This window comes from Mytilus galloprovincialis, chromosome 1, assembly GCF_965363235.1.
Source record: "Mytilus galloprovincialis chromosome 1, xbMytGall1.hap1.1, whole genome shotgun sequence".
Lineage (NCBI taxonomy): Eukaryota > Metazoa > Mollusca > Bivalvia > Mytilida > Mytilidae > Mytilus > Mytilus galloprovincialis.
In genome coordinates, this window is record NC_134838.1 from 87,867,100 (window position 1) to 87,885,814 (window position 18,715).

At 32.2% G+C, this 18,715-nt stretch overlaps 1 long non-coding RNA gene across 1 annotated transcript; it reads right to left on the minus strand.

Annotated features, from left to right (window-relative positions):
• Positions 1–14,226: 14,226 nt before the first annotated feature.
• LOC143043372 (uncharacterized) lies at positions 14,227–18,214 on the minus strand. Its single transcript, XR_012968348.1, has 3 exons — positions 16,949–18,214; positions 16,309–16,377; positions 14,227–15,393 (listed from the first exon to the last, which is right to left on the minus strand). It is a non-coding gene; the product is annotated as an uncharacterized LOC143043372 (long non-coding RNA).
• Between the last annotated feature and the right edge of the window lie 501 nt (positions 18,215–18,715).

Consider the following 18,715-nt stretch of genomic DNA (forward strand, 5'->3'; position numbering starts at 1 on the left):
TGATACGTAACAAAATTTCAGTAGTTTTGATACCTCCAGCTGACTTGTACAACAAAATTATTTGACCGCATTACCAAAACTGACCATATATGCACTTTAATTTGTAAATCTATATACCCGCATAGTAAATCAGCCATATTTTTTATGTCAGGATTCAATGTATAATAAAATCATGACAATGGACAGCAAAATTGCAATATAATAACAAAAAATTTTGGTTCACATAAATTTAAGATACCAGCATGTCCTCATTTAATTCAAAATATTGATACGTAACAAAATTTCAGTAGTTTTGATACCTCCGGCTGACTTGTACAACAAAATTATTTGACCGCATTACCAAAACTGACCATATATGCACTTAATTTGTAAATCTGTATACCCGCATAGTAAATCAGCCATATTTTTTATGTCAGGATTCAATGTATAATACAATCATGACAATGGACAGCAAAATTGCAATATAATAACAAAAAATTTTGGTTCGCATAAATTTAAGATACCAGCATGTCCTCATTTTATTCAAAATATTGATACGTAACAAAATTTCAGTAGTTTTGATACCTCCAGCTGACTTGTACAACAAAACTATTTGACCGCATTACCAAAACTGACCATATATGCACTTTAATTTGTAAATCTATATACCCGCATAGTAAATCAGCCATATTTTTTATGTCAGGATTCAATGTATAATACAATTATGACAATGGACAGCAAAATTGCAATATAATAACAAAAAATTTTGGTTCGCATAAATTTAAGATACCAGCATGTCCTCATTTTATTCAAAATATTGATACGTAACAAAATTTCAGTAGTTTTGATACCTCCAGCTGACTTGTACAACAAAATTATTTGACCGCGTTACCTAAACTGACCATATATGCACTTTAATTTGTAAATCTATATACCCGCATAGTAAATCAGCCATATTTTTTATGTCAGGATTCAATGTATAATACAATCATGACAATGGACAGCAATATTGCAATATAATAACAACAAATTTTTGTTCACATCAATTTAGGATGCCAGCATGTCCTCATTTTATTCAAAATATTGATACGTAACAAAATTTCAGTAGATTTGATACCTCCAGTTGACTTGTACAACAAAATTATTTGACCGCATCCACCAAAACTGACCATATGTGCACTTTAATTTGTAAATCTATATACTCGCATAGTTATTCAGCCATATTTTTTAGGCCAGAATCAAGGTATAATACAATCATGACAATGGACAGCAATATTGCAATATAATAACAACAAATTTTTGTTCACATCAATTTAGGATACCAGCATGTCCTCATTTTATTCAAAATATTGATACGTAACAAAATTTCAGTAGATTTGATACCTCCAGCTGACTTGTACAACAAAATTATTTGACCGCATTACCAAAACTGACCATATGTGCACTTTAATTTGTAAATCTATATACCCGCATGGTAAATCAGCCATATTTTTTATGTCAGGATTCAATGTATAATACAATAATGACAATGGACAGCAAAATTGCAATATAATAACAAAAAATTTTGGTTCGCATAAATTTAAGATACCAGCATGTCCTCATTTTATTCAAAATACTGATAGGTTACAAAATTTCAGTAGTTTTGATGCCTTCAGTTGACTTGTACAACAAAATTATTTGACCGCATTACCAAAACTGACCATATATGCACTTTAATTTGTAAATCTATATACCCGCATAGTAAATCAGCCATATTTTTTATGTCAGGATTCAATGTATAATACAATCATGACAATGGACAGCAATATTGCAATATCATAACAACAAATTTTTGTTCACATCAATTTAGGATACCAGCATGTCCTCATTTTATTGAAAATATTGATACGTAACAAAATTTCAGTAGATTTGATACCTCCAGTTGACTTGTACAACAAAATTATTTGACCGCATCCACCAAAACTGACCATATGTGCACTTTAATTTGTAAATCTATATACTCGCATAGTTAATCAGCCATATTTTTTATGCCAGAATCAATGTATAATACAATCATGACAATGGACAGCAATATTGCAATATAATAACAACAAATTTTTGTTCACATCAATTTAGGATACCAGCATGTCCTCATTTTATTCAAAATATTGATACGTAACAAAATTTCAGTAGATTTGATACCTCCAGCTGACTTGTACAACAAAATTATTTGACCGCATTACCAAAACTGACCATATGTGCACTTTAATTTGTAAATCTATATACATGCATTGTAAATCAGCCCTATTTTTTATGTCAGGATTCAATGTATAATACAATAATGACAAAGGACAGCAAAATTGCAATATAATAACAAAAAATTTTGGTTCGCATAAATTTAAGATACCAGCATGTCCTCATTTTATTCAAAATATTGATACGTATCAAAATTTCAGTAGTTTTGATACCTCCAGCTGACTTGTACAACAAAATTATTTGACCGCATTACCAAAACTGACCATATATGCACTTTAATTTCTAAATCTATATACCCGCATAGTAAATCAGCCATATTTTTTATGTCAGGATTCAATGTATAATACAATCATGACAATGGACAGCAATATTGCAATATAATAACAACAAATTTTTGTTCACATCAATTTAGGACACCAGCATGTCCTCATTTTATTCAAAATATTGATACGTAACAAAATTTCAGTAGTTTTGATACCTCCAGTTGACTTGTACAACAAAATTATTTGACCGCATCCACCAAAACTGACCATATATGCACTTTAATTTGTAAATCTATATACCCACATAGTTAATCAGCCATATTTTTTTTATGCCAGAATCAATGTATAATACAATCATGACAATGGACAGCAATATTGCAATATAATAACAACAAATTTTTGTTCACATAAATTTAGGATACCAGCATGTCCTCATTTTATTCAAAATATTGATAAGTAACAAAATTTCAGTAGTTTTGATACCTCCAGCTGACTTGTACAACAAAATTGTTTGACCACATCCACCAAATCTGACCATATGTGAACTTTTATTGGAAATCTATATACCCGCATAGTAAATCAGCCATATTTTTTATGTCGGGATTCAATGTATAATACAATCATGACAATGGACAGCAATATTGCAATATAATAACAACAAATTTTTGTTCACATAAATTTAGAATTCCAACATGTCCTCATTTTATTCAAAATATTGATACGTAACAAAATTTCAGAAGTTTTGATACCTCCTGCTGACTTGTACAACATAATTATTTGACTGCATCCACCAACAATTACCATATGTTCACTTTAATTTGAAAATCTATATACCTGCATAGTAAATCAGCCATTTTTTTTATGTCAGGATTTAATGTATAATACAATCATGACAAGGGACAGCAATATTGCAATATAATAACAAAAAATTTTGGTTCGCATCAATTTAGAATACCAGCATGTCCTCATTTTATTCAAAATATTGATATGTAACAAAATTTCAGTAGCTTTGATACCTCCAGCTGACTTGCACAACAAAATTATTTGACCGCATCCACTAAAACTGACCATATGTGCTCTTTAAATTGTAAATCTATATACCCGCATAGTAAATCAGCCTTATTTTTTATGTCAGGATTCAATGTATAATACAATCATGACAATGGACAGCAATATTGCAATATAACAACAAATTTTTGTTTGCATAAATTTAGGATACCAGCATGTCCTCATTTTATTCAAAATATTGATACGTAACAAAATTTCAGTAGTTTTGATACCTCCAGCTGACTTGTACAACAAAATTATTTGACCGCATTACCAAAACTGACCATATGTGTATTTAATTTGTAAATCTATATACACCATGACGTACGCCCATAGTAGAATTATATTCAAAACAGTGTAGCTGTGGCCATTGATTGACGACCTTAAATTATCCTATTGACTGGGACAGATTCGGTGAACGTGTGTCTGTAACGACAACTGCTCACTACTTACTTATTATAGAATTTAAACTGTAGGGTCACCAAAGGTTCTTAACGCCTTTAATATTAAAATAATTCGAAAAATTAATCAGGAATAACTTTATGTTTTGATTTATATTATTGATATAAATCAAAACATCGTGTCATTCCTGATTAGTTTTTCTAATTTCTTTATTTAGGTGTTGAGAACCTTTTGTGACCTCACAGTTTAAGTGTCTTTAACAAGTACATAGTGAGCAGCGGTCGTTACAGACAAACGTTCACATAATCTACCCCAGTCAATTGGATAATTTAAGGTCGTCAATCAATGGCCACAGCTACACTGTTTTGAATATGATTCTATTAATCAGCCATATTTTTTATGTCAGGAATCAATGTATAATATAATCATGACAAAGGACAGCAATATTGCAATTTAATAACAACAAATTTTTGTTCGCATAAATTTAGGATACCAGCGTGTCCTCCTTTTATTCAAAATATTGATACGTAACAAAATTTCAGTAGTTTTAATACCTCATGCTGACTTGGAAAACAAAACTAGTTGACCAAAACTGATCATATGTGCACTTTTATTTACAAATCTATATACCCGCATACCATTGTACCGAGCGCCTTCATGTCTTCTCCTGGCGCTCCTGTTCACATTTTAGTAGGATCGTAAATGTACACGTAATCAATAATATTGGAAAACTATTAATGCAAAATATATTCTGATTAAATTGAGAATGTCAGAATTTCATCTATTTATTCATTATAACAGTCAGATCATATATAGGAGTTCATGATGGTGTACGTGTAAAACAAAACTATTATGCCACATCATCAAAGTACCAACACTGACATGTCTGAATTCATTTTTACTATTTACAATGATTTAATAAAAAGAAGTATACGAGGTTCTCTTCTTGGAATCTATTATGTCGGTTGATTGATTTTGTTTATAGTTAAACGTCAAGTGGCAACTATTTCATTAGAGTGCGCATTGAGTATAATTTTAGGATGTCCCATATAAATATCGGCAATGACAAATCTCTCGATAAATCTGACAAATTTGACGAGATTGTTGATAGTTTTACCACACCGTATGCTTACGGACACTGTACAATTTCTGTTAGAATATTTTGCGGGAAATAGAATAGTAAATCCAATGCAAACAAGTTGAATATCAATGAAATGTCCATGCAAGTATAAATTTATGCATAAAGTAAAATTTAGGAAGGGACAGGTAAACAACGGGGAACGAAGTAACGTAGACAATGTTGCCGATATCCCGTGATATAAGAATATTGTTCCAATGCGTTGGATAACCTTTCTATCCGCCTTCTAATAAAACAAACTCTGTGTGATCATGGTGATCGTATAGCCATTTTTTATTTATATAAGAATACAAGTATATCAAATAAAAGAGAGCATTTGTATAATATCTAGTAGAGTCTAGCGAGTAAATAATAAAAATAATATCTGTGGAAAAACAATGCGAAATGTTGTTTACATATCTTAAGCATGCGGAAAGCTCAAGGCTGATATGAAAACTCTTATAACGATAATCTGTCATAAGCAGACCTGTCCTCAGGTCTGGTCAATAGCAGACTTGTCCACAGGTCTGGTCAGAAGCAGACCTGTCCTCAGGTCTGGTCAGGAGCAGACCTGTCCACAGGTCTGGTCTGAGGCAGACCTGTCCTCAGGACTGGTCAAAAGCAGACTTGTCCACAGGTCTGGTCTGGGGCAGACCTGTCCTCAGGACTGGTCAAAAGCAGACTTGTCCACAGGTCTGGTCTGGAGCAGACTTGTCGATAGGTCTGCAGCAGTCCTAAAAAAGCAGACCGTAGGTCTGGTCCACCAACGACGAAGTTAACTTGCTTGACTGCTTAAAAATTCTCAAGTTAACTTAGAAAGCAGTCAACAAGTTAACTCTAAGTTAACCTTTGTCAAGGTTAGGACCGCACCCATCTGTATATGTGATAAATTTGTTGAGAAAAACCCGGCGAAATATAAAGTCGATGGTTAATATTTTTGCGTCCAAGTGGAGAGCTATTAATTAAGACATGTGAACCTCAAATAAGACACCACTCGGTACAATAACAGTACAAAGTTGAGTAAATCTGACTAGACTATTAAAAAACCCGGTAAAATAATATAAATTGAATTTGGATACAAGACATTAACGAATATTACAGTGTTTTCCATACACTAGTAGCACGATTTCAGTCTGAAACGGTCATTTTGGTCTGATCGTATCTTAATTGACTGGATTTACCGCTAGAGGAAAACGTCAAGATTTGTCAGATCGTTAAGTCTCCATTCGGATCGATAGTCTCATTAGGTAAATTAGTCCGTTAAGGCATGTCAAGATATTTAAGACTGTATCTTCTAGCGAGCTGTTTAGATCCGTTAAGACCGTGTCAGACCAAAACAGACCATGGATACAAATTGACGTCAAGATGTTGTCAGACCGTGTCCAGTCGTGTTCAGATTTTAATAATTTGGACACAAAACGAGTGAAACTTTTCCATTATTTATAAGGGGTTGCTCCCCTTTCAAGAATAAAATAAAACTGTGAAAGAAGCTGAAACTGAAAGTCTACCACGTTCCCTTAATCATGTTATTTAAATAAAACAAATATTCAGTTTCAATTCTAACTTCTTCCTATTTAATTATTTAACATTGTTTTATAATTATATAAATAAAAAAAAGTAGCTCAAAGTCATACTGCTGCACAAATCGCCGCGAATTGACTAAAAAAAATCAACAGATTGCCGAAATAATATTTATTTATTGAATATAAGCACCTGAACCTTTATATTTAATGGTTTACAAGTGATTGCAATACGTTTTATATGCAATTACAGACTGCCGTACGTGGTGAAGAATTTGTCATTCATTTTTACACCCTTATTTAATAATAACGGATGTCGGCCGTGAACACTTGAAAACGTGATCTTAATATGTTAAATTAAATTTAAGATTAACTTTTTTAAATATTGTAAATGAATGCATTATCATTTATCATTTTATGTTACCTATATAAATTGCATTTGAGTAAATTTGAGGCAGGGAAAAATATATATATATAACTCTGTCTTTTATCGTTTTCTGTTTATTGTCATGACATTGTCCGTTTATTTTTGCCAGACTCATGCGTTTGACTTTCCATCTTTATTTTTTAATGTGTCTATAATTCGAGAGCCTTTTGTAAAAAAAAAACTACATACCAGAAGCCTTCGTTAAAAAATAAAGTTTGAATATTATAGCCAGAAAAAGGCTTATAAATTCTTTCAAATTTATATTTGAAATAGGATAAATAATCAAGAAAATGTTTATACGTCAGACACTGTACTTAAAGTACATTTAAAGACCAGGTTACATATATATTACATTCATACAGCATAATAAAGCTGGTTTAATTTAAATGACTATCCATTAGTGACATTTTTCGACGATAATTAATCAAATCTGACAAGTTTAATTAAAAACGGAAAATAATTCTTCGCCCGTAAACGATTTAACGTTACCGTACCCTCTTTTTTTTTGTTGCATTCATGTCGCATGTGTGTCGGCAGTGTCAGCGTTTCTAATAGCTAACTTATTTTACACAAAATCGTTGACATGGTAGAAGGAAACAATATAAGCTGAGCTGGTAATTGCAATTGGTGAGTAGAAATGAATATTTTAATACATGTCTATCAGAATAATCATGAATAATCATGGATCATCACCCAAGAGTTTGAAGGAAAAATGTTCACATGTGTTAAATTTGTGCATACAGGTATGAATCGTCGTTCCAATACTCCACACTCTTGGACAGTAGCCTGTTCAAAGGCAAAGTAAGAATTTGGGCTTGTTAAAAAATTGTTCCTGTGATTGGAACCCCCCCCCCCTTTTTCATGTTTTTTGGAAGATCAATGCATGATTTAAAAAGTTCCATATAAACTAGTATGGTTTAAACCCCCTTTTAAAAATGGCTGGATCCACCCCTGTTTTTTGCCTAACATGCATTGACATGTGGGGTATTCACCAGGGGCGGATCCAGCCATTTTAAAAAGGGGGGGTTCCTAACCCAGGACAAAGGGGGGTTCCAATTACATGTCCCCTTTCAAATGCATTGATCGTCCAAAAAAAAGGGGGGTTCCAACCCCAGGAACCCCCCCCCTCTGGATCCGCGCGTGTTCACAATGGTATGGCTGTGCGGGATGGCCTATTACAACAGTTACAAGACCTAAACCCCTGATCGAGTAATCCTACATATTGTATGTTAATGTATTGATAACTGTCACGTCCTAAATTTGCATGAAATATTTGTCACTTTTTTTTATTAACCAATAACCAACCAATCATCACATGTTACGATGTAGTCCGAGACAAGCTTGTCTGGCAAAACAGCCGTTTGGACGTCAGAGTAATTTCGGACTAGTTACGACGATGATATACCTATTTATATAGCCACTGTTGGGTGATGTACAATAATTATAATTTGTCACATATGTGTTATGAATACCTTCAACATGTTCAAGGCTTGGGTTTGTACATGTATATATGCAATAACCTCAAAATTGCCTGGGGCAAAAAAAGAGTATATTGATATTGTGCCCTGACATGCCTGATTCCAAATGATGAGACGGCATTGCTCCTTAACAACAATTTTTAACACTTTTCATCTTTTGTGATAAGAAATTTAAGATTTTACCGGGTATGATTCATTATTTTGTTATAAATGATTTGTTATGCTCTAAATTTTGTAGAACTTAAATATATGTTATAACAGAAGAAAAAGAAATTATGTTGAAATTTTTATTTTTATCTTTTGTATATTATTCACTGTCATGACTGTCATGACTAAATAAAAATTAGATCCCACGCATGCGCAGCATAGATAAATAAGTGCCCGACACTTTATCATCAGTATGTTGATGGATTATAAAGAAGAAGAAGAAGAAGAATCCTATAAATACTATTTGCTTTGTTACCATGTAACGTTGGTAGTAATATTCAACAAATTCTATTTTAAAATAAAAAAGTATTATAAATTGATCACAACAAGTATAGTGCTATAGCCTCTATTAGACAGTAACCCTTCAATGAAGTATACACCTAAGAAAACATTGATGTAGAAAGAGAGAACATTTTGTTTTAGAAATAGAACCTCAAAAAAGGGTTTTATTCTTCTTCCCATTAGATTAAATTGTATAAGTCATCAATTCATTTCTTTAGATCATTAAACTTTGTTGTCAAGCAAATTATGATTGCTAGTTTTTCTTGTAGATAAATACAAGTTTATATATAATAAATACTTTATTCTTAATGTATATTTTTTTTTTGTAGATAAGATATCACATTGGTTTGAGCATGATTCCCAGCCAGATTATAAAGCGGCATATATCATGTATATCAATGTATATATAGGAAATATATAGTGTCACTAAGTTACTCTCATATGGTACCTCATTTGTACCTGTAGCTATAAATTGTGAAATGGTGGATTCATTCATAATTTTGTGTTACTTATTGGTTTGGAAATAACGTTGATAGAGCTAACAGCATTATGTCATGATGTACAGTTGATGGGATGATCTGATTGGACAAAAAGAAAATTGTGAATTGAACAAATAGCAAACTTACAATTCATAGAAACAAATGTAGGAAATACAATGTACTACATTACTTGGTGATAGAGCATACCTTTGATATATATATATATATTTGAAATAAGTAATATTAACAATTTGAAATAAAGAGAATTTAAAGTTTTCTAGGAATATTAGTAGTGCATCATATCTTAATTCCATGATTATCTTGGATAGTTATATCATTAAGAATAGGAAATTAGAATAATAGAAATTTCTAGTTTCAGTGAATATCAATCATTGTCAATACTAAAAGTGCAGCATCATGATCATACATCATCTGATTCACCTTGGATAATTATTCATTTGAAATAAGAATTTGGATATAATAAGAGTTTCTATGCTGCCATTGCTATTGTTGGCTACATGTACCACCAGAGAGTGTTAAACCTCCTTTACTTTCCATGAGGGTCTGTCACGGTCCATCACTATTGGTTAGTGTCATATATATGCATGATGATGGAAGTTTTTACCAACCTAGACAAGCTTTACAGCCCTGGCATGGTTGTTGGTTAGAGTCAAATGACAGCTTGCTGTATAGTTATAATAGTCTGAATGTATCTACATGTATTCTAATAATCTTCTAAATTACTGTTCATTCTGAAACTGGCATTTTATAATAGTAGTCAAACATATTAAACAATACATGTACTTCAAAGTATCATTTTATTTTGTAGTGTTGTTCCGATGATCGGAATAAGTCGGAAATCAGTTGGTTAGGCCTCACGATGTCGATAATCGATTGGGATTTTGTTCAATCGATTGTCGCTATAGTTTCCGGACTTTTTGCGTATCAACTTCCGGTCCGTTTGCGGTTTGAATTTTATTTGCTCAGTCAAACCAATTGCAACAAAAAATATCAGTGGATGACAATAACAATGTCAAACATCCTATAATTAAAGACAAAACCATTTTTTCCCCTTTAAAACGTGACAAAAGTATTGACTATATATATACAGATTGATCTTTAAAATAAATAACTTTGTATGAAATACTCTTTCAATACCGGATACTTGTTACTTGAGAGCGTACATGAAATCCTTCAAATTTTAGACAAAATAATTTCTTTACTTCATTAGAGCGTGTCGCAAATTGCCTTTTATTAATGTTTTATCCATTAGTAGCGTCAAAAGCGTCATATTCCTTCCCAAATTGCTTGTCAAACATCGTGGTGGGTTGAACCTGGTTTTGTGGCATGCCAAACCTCGCACCTTTATGGCAATGTTAAATATAACATTGAAATGACAACATAATATTACAGGACTACAATACAAATAAATAGGAGAACGTATTAGACAAAGAAACACATGATTAATGAATAACAAAAAGCATCAGGTTTAAAATTCAATACGTCAAAAACGCGCCTCGTCCACACAAGACTCACCAGTGACGCCCAGATATAAAAGATCGAAGGCTAAAAAAAGTACAAAATTGTACAGCACTGAAGATCAAAAGTTGAAAAAGGCTGTGTGAAATACGGCTATGTTTTTATGCTTGGGATAAGAAGATCCTTATTATTTAGAACAATTAATGCTATTGCAAACAGTAAATTTTATCAAATGAATATAACAGATATACATAATGAAACTGAAGTATCAACTCATTACAGAAAACAAACAGGAATACATAATGCAAAGACCAACACAGGATAGACACACCCGACTCAGTCCAGGCCTTTTTTTTTTTTACAAACCTTGGCATTGGTTTGGACTTTGAAAGCACTTTCGTTGCAATAGAAAAACGTTGTTTTATTAGAAATTGATAATTTATGAGATGTTTTACGTGCCTAATTTGTTTTGTCAATATTTTCCAAAAAATTAGATCACACCACACAGTGCCGATATATTACGTACAATAAATGTAAAATTGATTACCTTGATATTGATGTTTCCTTTTTTTCCTAATGGTCATTCGAGTATACCTGCTAAAAAAGTCGACGAAATTTTTGTTTCCTCTATTGTGAGATTATTCGATGAGTTTAAAAACTCTTCTGAAATTAATAATCACTGACCACACTTTGTTGTCAATTATGTCAATGTATTTTAAGGCATTTATGTTCTCTCCAATAACAGTTTTAGTTCCCATGTCATTGTAAATGATACATCCCAAGATCATCAAGCTATAGTTGCACTGAGACGGAGGGCAAATACAATCAACCAACCACTCTTCTCCAACCTTTCTCTAGACACTGACTGAGGAATTTTGCCGGATGACTACCTTGCACTTATTGTTGAATATCACTTTACTCCAGTGTGCATTTCCTGTTTTATGTAGATTACATCTGCAGTATGCTACTCGGTTTTTTTTTTGTTGACCTCACAGATACGATTTGTTTTATTAGCTGACCGCGTGCGGAATCAATCAAAATGTAGTTTACGTTCAACAGTTCTTTTGGAGAAAGGTCTATCAATGCTCTCATTTAAATCATTTGTAATTTCAGCTAAACATTTATGGCGATATTTTTCTACGCGACGGGGAATTTTTTTATACCTATCATGAAAAGATTTAGGTCTGCTGCATCTCCGTACGTTTTCTATATCATCGCGATGTTCATAGCTCTTTAATAAAATATCAACGGGTCTTTGCTTAACGTCGGTCAGTCTGACTATTTTTTTTTCGGAAAGTTGCATCATTTAATGCAGCGTAATCACTTTTCTGATAAGATGTCAGTTCTTTTCTCCTGCAACCCATTTTGTTTACAAGGCAAGAATGATGTCCTCACGCACGTGTAACATGACAACCACATATTTTTTTACAAAAAAATCTATATTCAAATTCAGATGCATTGTCATCCCGATTGTGACATGGAGACGAAGGCAAAAACTTGTTTAACCTTCCGTGACGTGTGACCGCAATTGTTATTTTAACGAATACTTATGGCAGAATACTGTATAATTGGTACATATATGTTCAATGAAAACAGCTTTTCGAAAAAGCCCTGATTTATTTCTCTGGAAACTTTGTCACTTTAGTTGACTAAGTAAAGACTTTCCTTGCAAAATAAAAATATTTTTTTATAGATGAAGTAAGTAATCAATGTGTAAGGTAAAAAAAACAGTGCGCACTTTATAATTTTTTCAGTCATATTTTTTTACAAAATTTATCAACAACTAAGAATGAAGTTATAGTTGTTCGAATGCGTTAAAAACTTATTGTGTGAAATTTGATGGTATAATTGTTATATTAATTGAAAACATCTTGTCATAAAAGCGCTGATTTGTATTTCTGCACACTTTGTCCCTAGTTTCAACTTGTGAAACACTTTTTTTGCAATAGAAAAACGTTGTTTTATTTGACATTGCTTATTGATCAGATGTTTTACGCGTCTATTTTTTTTTTTTTGTCAATATTTTCAACAAAATTGAATCACAACACACAGTGCCGTTATGTTAGGTAGAATAAATGTAAAGTTTATTAGTTTCGCTTTTTCTAACGGTCATTTGAATATACCTGTTAAAAAAGTCGCCGAAATGTTTGCTTCTTTTTTTGTGAGATTATTCGACAAGTTTGAAACTTTTTTTCTGAAATTAACAATAAAACTAAGTCAATAATTGTAAATTGATGAAATAAGTTATCAATGTATAATAGAAAACGGTGCATACTTTATAATTTTTTCATTAGGCTTTTGTTCAAATAATCAACAGCTAACAATGCAGTTCTTTTTGTTCGAATGGGCTAACAACTAATTGTGTGAAATGTGAAGGTATAATTATAAATGCGGTTCGTGTTGTTTATTTTTTAGTTTTCTATGTTGTGTCATGTTTACTATTGTTTGTCTGTTTGAACTTTTCATTTTTAGCCATGGTGTTGTCAGTTTATTTTCGATTTATGAGTTTGACTGTCCCTCTTGTATCTTTCGTGCCTCTTTTATTATGTTCATTGAAAACATCTTTTCAAATAATGAATTAAACACATCAAGTAGTGTAAAATCGTCAAATTTTATAACATCATCACGTAATGTTAAAACCATATAAAGAATAGGCAAATCATCATTACGAAATAACAAAACCACATCATGTAATGAAACAACTACATAACGTTAAGTCATATTCACATCAAGTAATGTTCAAACCAGATTGACTAATGACACAACCACATCGAGTAGTGACAACACCATATTGAGAAATGACAAAACCATATTGAGTAATTACAAAATGATATCAAGTCAATACGAAATCATAACGTGTAATATCAAAACTTCATTAAGTAATGTCAAAACCATATTAAGTAAAGACAAAATATCATTAAGTAATAGTAAAACAACATAAAGTAATATCAGAGTTCCACATAAGCCAGCTGTGGCGTTCCATAGTTTTACGTGCCTAATTTTTTTTGTCAATATTTTCAACAAAATTAGACCACACCACACAGTGCCGATATATAAGTTACAATAAATGTAAAATTGATTACCTTGATATTGATGTTTCGCTTTTTTCCTAATGGTCATTCGAATATACCTGCAAACAAAAGTCGCCGAAATATTTGTTTCCTTTTTTGTGAGATAATCGACGTCGAGTTTAAAAACTCTTCTGAATTTAATAATCATTGACCACACTTTGTTGTCAATTATGTCAAAGTATTTTAAGGCATTTATGTTCCCGTCAATGACAGTTATAATTCCCACGTCATTGTAATTAATACATCCCCAGATCATCAAGCAATAGTTGCGCTGAGACGGAAGGAAAATACAATCCATCAACCACTCTTCTCCGACCTGCTCTTTCTCTAGACACTGACTGAGGTATTTTGCCGGATGACTACCTTGCACTTATCGTTGAATATCACTTTACTCTAGTGTGCATTTCCTGTTTGATGTAGATAACCTCTGCAGTATGCCACTCGTTTTCTCTTGTTGACCTGACATATACCATTTTGTTTCGTAACTGATCGCGTGCGGAATTAATTAAAATGTAATTAACGTTACACAATTCTTTTGGAGAAAGGTCTATAAGTTCTCTCATTAAAATCATTTTTTTATTTCAGCTAAACATTTATGGCGATATTATTTTACGCCACGGGGAAATTTTCTTTTATAACGATCATGAAAGGATTTATGTCTGCTGCATCTCAGTAAGTTTTCTCTATCACCGCGATGTTCATACTTCTTCAATAAAAAATCAACGGGTCTTTGTTTAACGCCGGTCAGTCTGACTATTTCATTTTTTCGGAAACCTGCATCATGTAATGCAGCGAAATCACTTTTCTGATAATATGTCAATTTTTTCACATCGGACCCATTTTGTTTACAAGACAAGAATGATGCCATCACGCACGTGTCACATGACAACCACATGTCTTTTCCTACAGAAAAATTGATATTTAAATTCAGATTCATTGTCATCCCGTTTGTGACATGGAGACGACGGCAAAAACCTGTTTAACCTTCCGTAACGTGTGACCGCAATTGTTGTTTTTACGAATACTTATGGCAGAATACTGTATAATTGGTACATGTATGTTCAATGAAAACAGCTTTTTATAAAAGCCCTGATTTATTTCTCTGCAAACTTTGTCACTTTAGTTGACTAAGTAAGATCTTTCCTTGCAAAATAAAAATTTTGTTTTGTTGGATATTGCTTATTGATGAGATGTTTTACGTGACCACTTTTTCAGTCAAGATTTTCAACAAAATTATACCACACCATACAGTGCCGTTATATTAGGGAGAATAATTGTACTTTTGATTATCTTGATATTGATGTTTCTCTTTTTTCTAACGGTCATTCGAATATTCCTGCTTAAAAGAAGTCGTCGAAACTTTTGCTTCCTCTTTTCAGACATAAATCGACGAGTTTGAAAATTCTTCTGAAATTGAAAACAAAAAGTATACAATAATTGTTTATAGATGAAGTAATAATTAATTTATAAGGTAAAAACAACAGTGCGCACTTTATAACTTTTTCGGTCTTTTTTTTACAAAAATTATCAACAACTAAGAATGCAGTTGTAGTTGTTCGAATGGGTTAACAATTTATTGTGTGAAATGTGATGGTATAATTGTTATATTCATTGTAAACATCTTTTCTTAAAAGCGCGGATTTGTATTTCTGCATACTTTGTCCATAGCTTCAACTTGTGAAACACTTTTCTTGCAATAGAAAAACGTTGCTTTATTCGATACTGCTTATTGATCAGATGTTTTACGTGCCTATTTTTTTTTGGCAATATTTTCAAGAAAATTAAATCACACCATACAGTGCCGTTATGTTAGGTAGAATAAATGTAAAGTTGATTACCATAACTTTTGTTTTTGTCCAGCTGATGAGTTAAGCCTTTTTCAACTGATTTTTATAGTTCGTTGTTATGTTGTACTGTTATACCACTGTCCCAGGTTAAAGGGAGGGTTGGGATCCCGCTAACATGTTTAACCCCGTCACATTATTTATGTATGTGCCTGTCTCAAGTCAGGAGCCTGTAATTCAGTGGCTGTCGTTTGTTTATGTGTTACATATTTGTTTTTCGTTCATTTTTTTAAATAAATAAGGCCGTTAGTTTTCTCGTTTGAATTGTCTTTACATTGTCTGGTCGGAGCCTATTAAAGCTGACTATGCGGTTTGGGCTTTGCTCATTGTTGAAGGCCGTATAGTGACCTATAGTTGTTAATGTCTGTGTCATTTTGATCTTTTTTGGATAAGTGTCTCCTTGGCAATCATACCACATCTTCTGTTTTAGATAATATTGATCTTTTGCTTTTTTTCTCTAACAGTCATTTGAATATACCTGTTAAAAAAGTCGCCGAAATGTTTGCTTCTACTTTTGTGAGATTATTCGACAAACTTGAACATTTTTCTGAAATTAATAATAAAACTAAGTCAATAATTGTAAATTGATGAAGTAAGTTATCAATGTATAATAAAAAGCAGTGCATACTTTATAATTTTTTCATTAGGCTTTTGTTCAAAATAATCAACAGCTAAGAATGCAGTTCTTTTTGTTCGAATGGGTTAACAACTAATTGTGTGAAATGTGAAGGTATAATTATAAATGCGGTTCGTGTTGTTTATTCTTTAGTTTTCTATGTTGTGTCATGTGTACTATTGTTTGTCTGTTTGAACTTTTCATTTTTAGCCATGGTGTTGTCAGTTTATTTTCGATTTATGAGTTTGACTGTCCCTCTGGTATCTCTCTTTCCTTTTTTATTATGTTCATTAAAAACATCTTTTCATAAAAGCGCTGATGTCTTTGTTTACAAACCTTGTCATAGGATTTTCGTTGCGATAGAAAAACGTTGTTTTGTTAGAAATTAATAATTATTTTGAGATGTTTTACGTGCATTTTTTTTTTTGTAAATCTTTTCAACAAATTAGACCACACTACACAGTGCCGATATATAAGGTACAATAAATGTAAAATTGATTACTTAGATATTGATGTTTCGCTTTTTTCCTAATGGTCAATCGAATATACCTGCTAAAAAAAGTCGCCGAATTTTTTTTTCCTCTATTGTGAGATTATTCGACGAGTTTAAAAACTCTTCTGCAATTAATTATCACTGACCACACTTTGTTATGTCAATTATGTCAATGTATTTTAAGGCATTTATGTTTTCTTCATTAACAGTTATAGTTCCCATGTCATTGTAAGTAATACATCCCAAAATCAACAAACTATAGTAGAGCTGAGACGGAAGGAAAATACAATCTATCAACCACTCTTCTCCGACCTTTCTCTAGACACTGACGGAAGAATTTTGCCGGATGACTACCTTGCACTTATCGTTGAATATCACTTTACTCCAGTGTGCATTTCCTGTTTTATGTAGATTTTCTCTGCAGTATGCCACTCGTTTTTTGTTGTTGACCTCACGAATACAATATCTTTTCTAAACTGACCGCGTGCAGAATCAACTAAACATGTCATTTACCTTCAACAGTTCTTTTGAAGAAAGGTCTATCAATGCTCTCATTAAAAATTTTTGTAATTTCAGCTAAACATTTATGGCGATATTTTTTTCCGCGACGGAAAATTTTTCTCATAAACTGGTCATGAAAGGATTTAGGTCTGCTGCATCTCCGTATGTTTTCTATATCCTTGCGATGTTCATACCTCTTCAAAAATGTATCAACGGGTCTTTGTTTAATGCCGATCAATCTGACTATTTCCCCCTTTCGGTAACCTGCATCATTTAATGCAGTTAGATCACTATTCTGATAAGATGTTAGTTCTTTTCCCCTTCGACCTATTTTGTTCACAAGACAAGAATAATGCCATCACGCACGTGTCACATGACAACCACATGTTTTTCTACATTTAAATTTAGATTCACTGTTATACCGATTGTGACATGGAGACGACGCAAATTGTTGTTTTTACAAATACTTAAGGCTGAATACTGTATAAATGGTACTTTTATGTTTAATTAAAACAGCTTTACATAAAAGCCCTGATTTATTTTTCTGCAAACTTTTTCACTTAGGTTGACTTAGTAAGGACTTTCCTTGCAAAATAAAAATGTTGTTTGATTGGAAATTGCTTATTGATGCGATGTGTTACGGGCCCACTTTTTTCAGTCAATAGTTTCAACAAAATTATACCACCGCACACAGTGCCGTTATATTAGTTAGAGTTATTGTACAATTGATGATCTTGATATGGAAGTTTTGCTTTTTTCTAACGGTCATTCGAATATTCCGGCTAAAAAGAAGTCGTCGAAATGTTAGCTTCCTCTTTTCAGATATTATTCGACGAGTTTGAAAATTATTCTGAAATTAAAAATAAAAAGTATACAATAATTGTTTATAAATGAAGTAAGTAATCAATGTATAAGGTAAAAAAACAGTGCGCACTTTATAACGTTTTCGGTTATTTTTTTTTTTACAAAAAATTATCAACAACTAAGAATGCAGTTGTAGTTGTTCGAATGGGTTTAGCAACTTATTTTGTGAAATGTGATTGTATAATTGTGATATTCTTTGAAAACGTCTTTTCATAAAAGCGCTGATTTGTATTTCTTCACACTTTGTCCCTAGTTTCAACTTTTGAAACACTTTTCTTGCAATAGAAAAACGTTGCTTAATTCGATATTGCTTATTGATCAAATGTTTTACGTACGTATTTTTTTGTCGTCAACATTTTCAACAAAGTTAAATCACACCACACAGTGCCGTTATGTTAGGTAGAATAAATG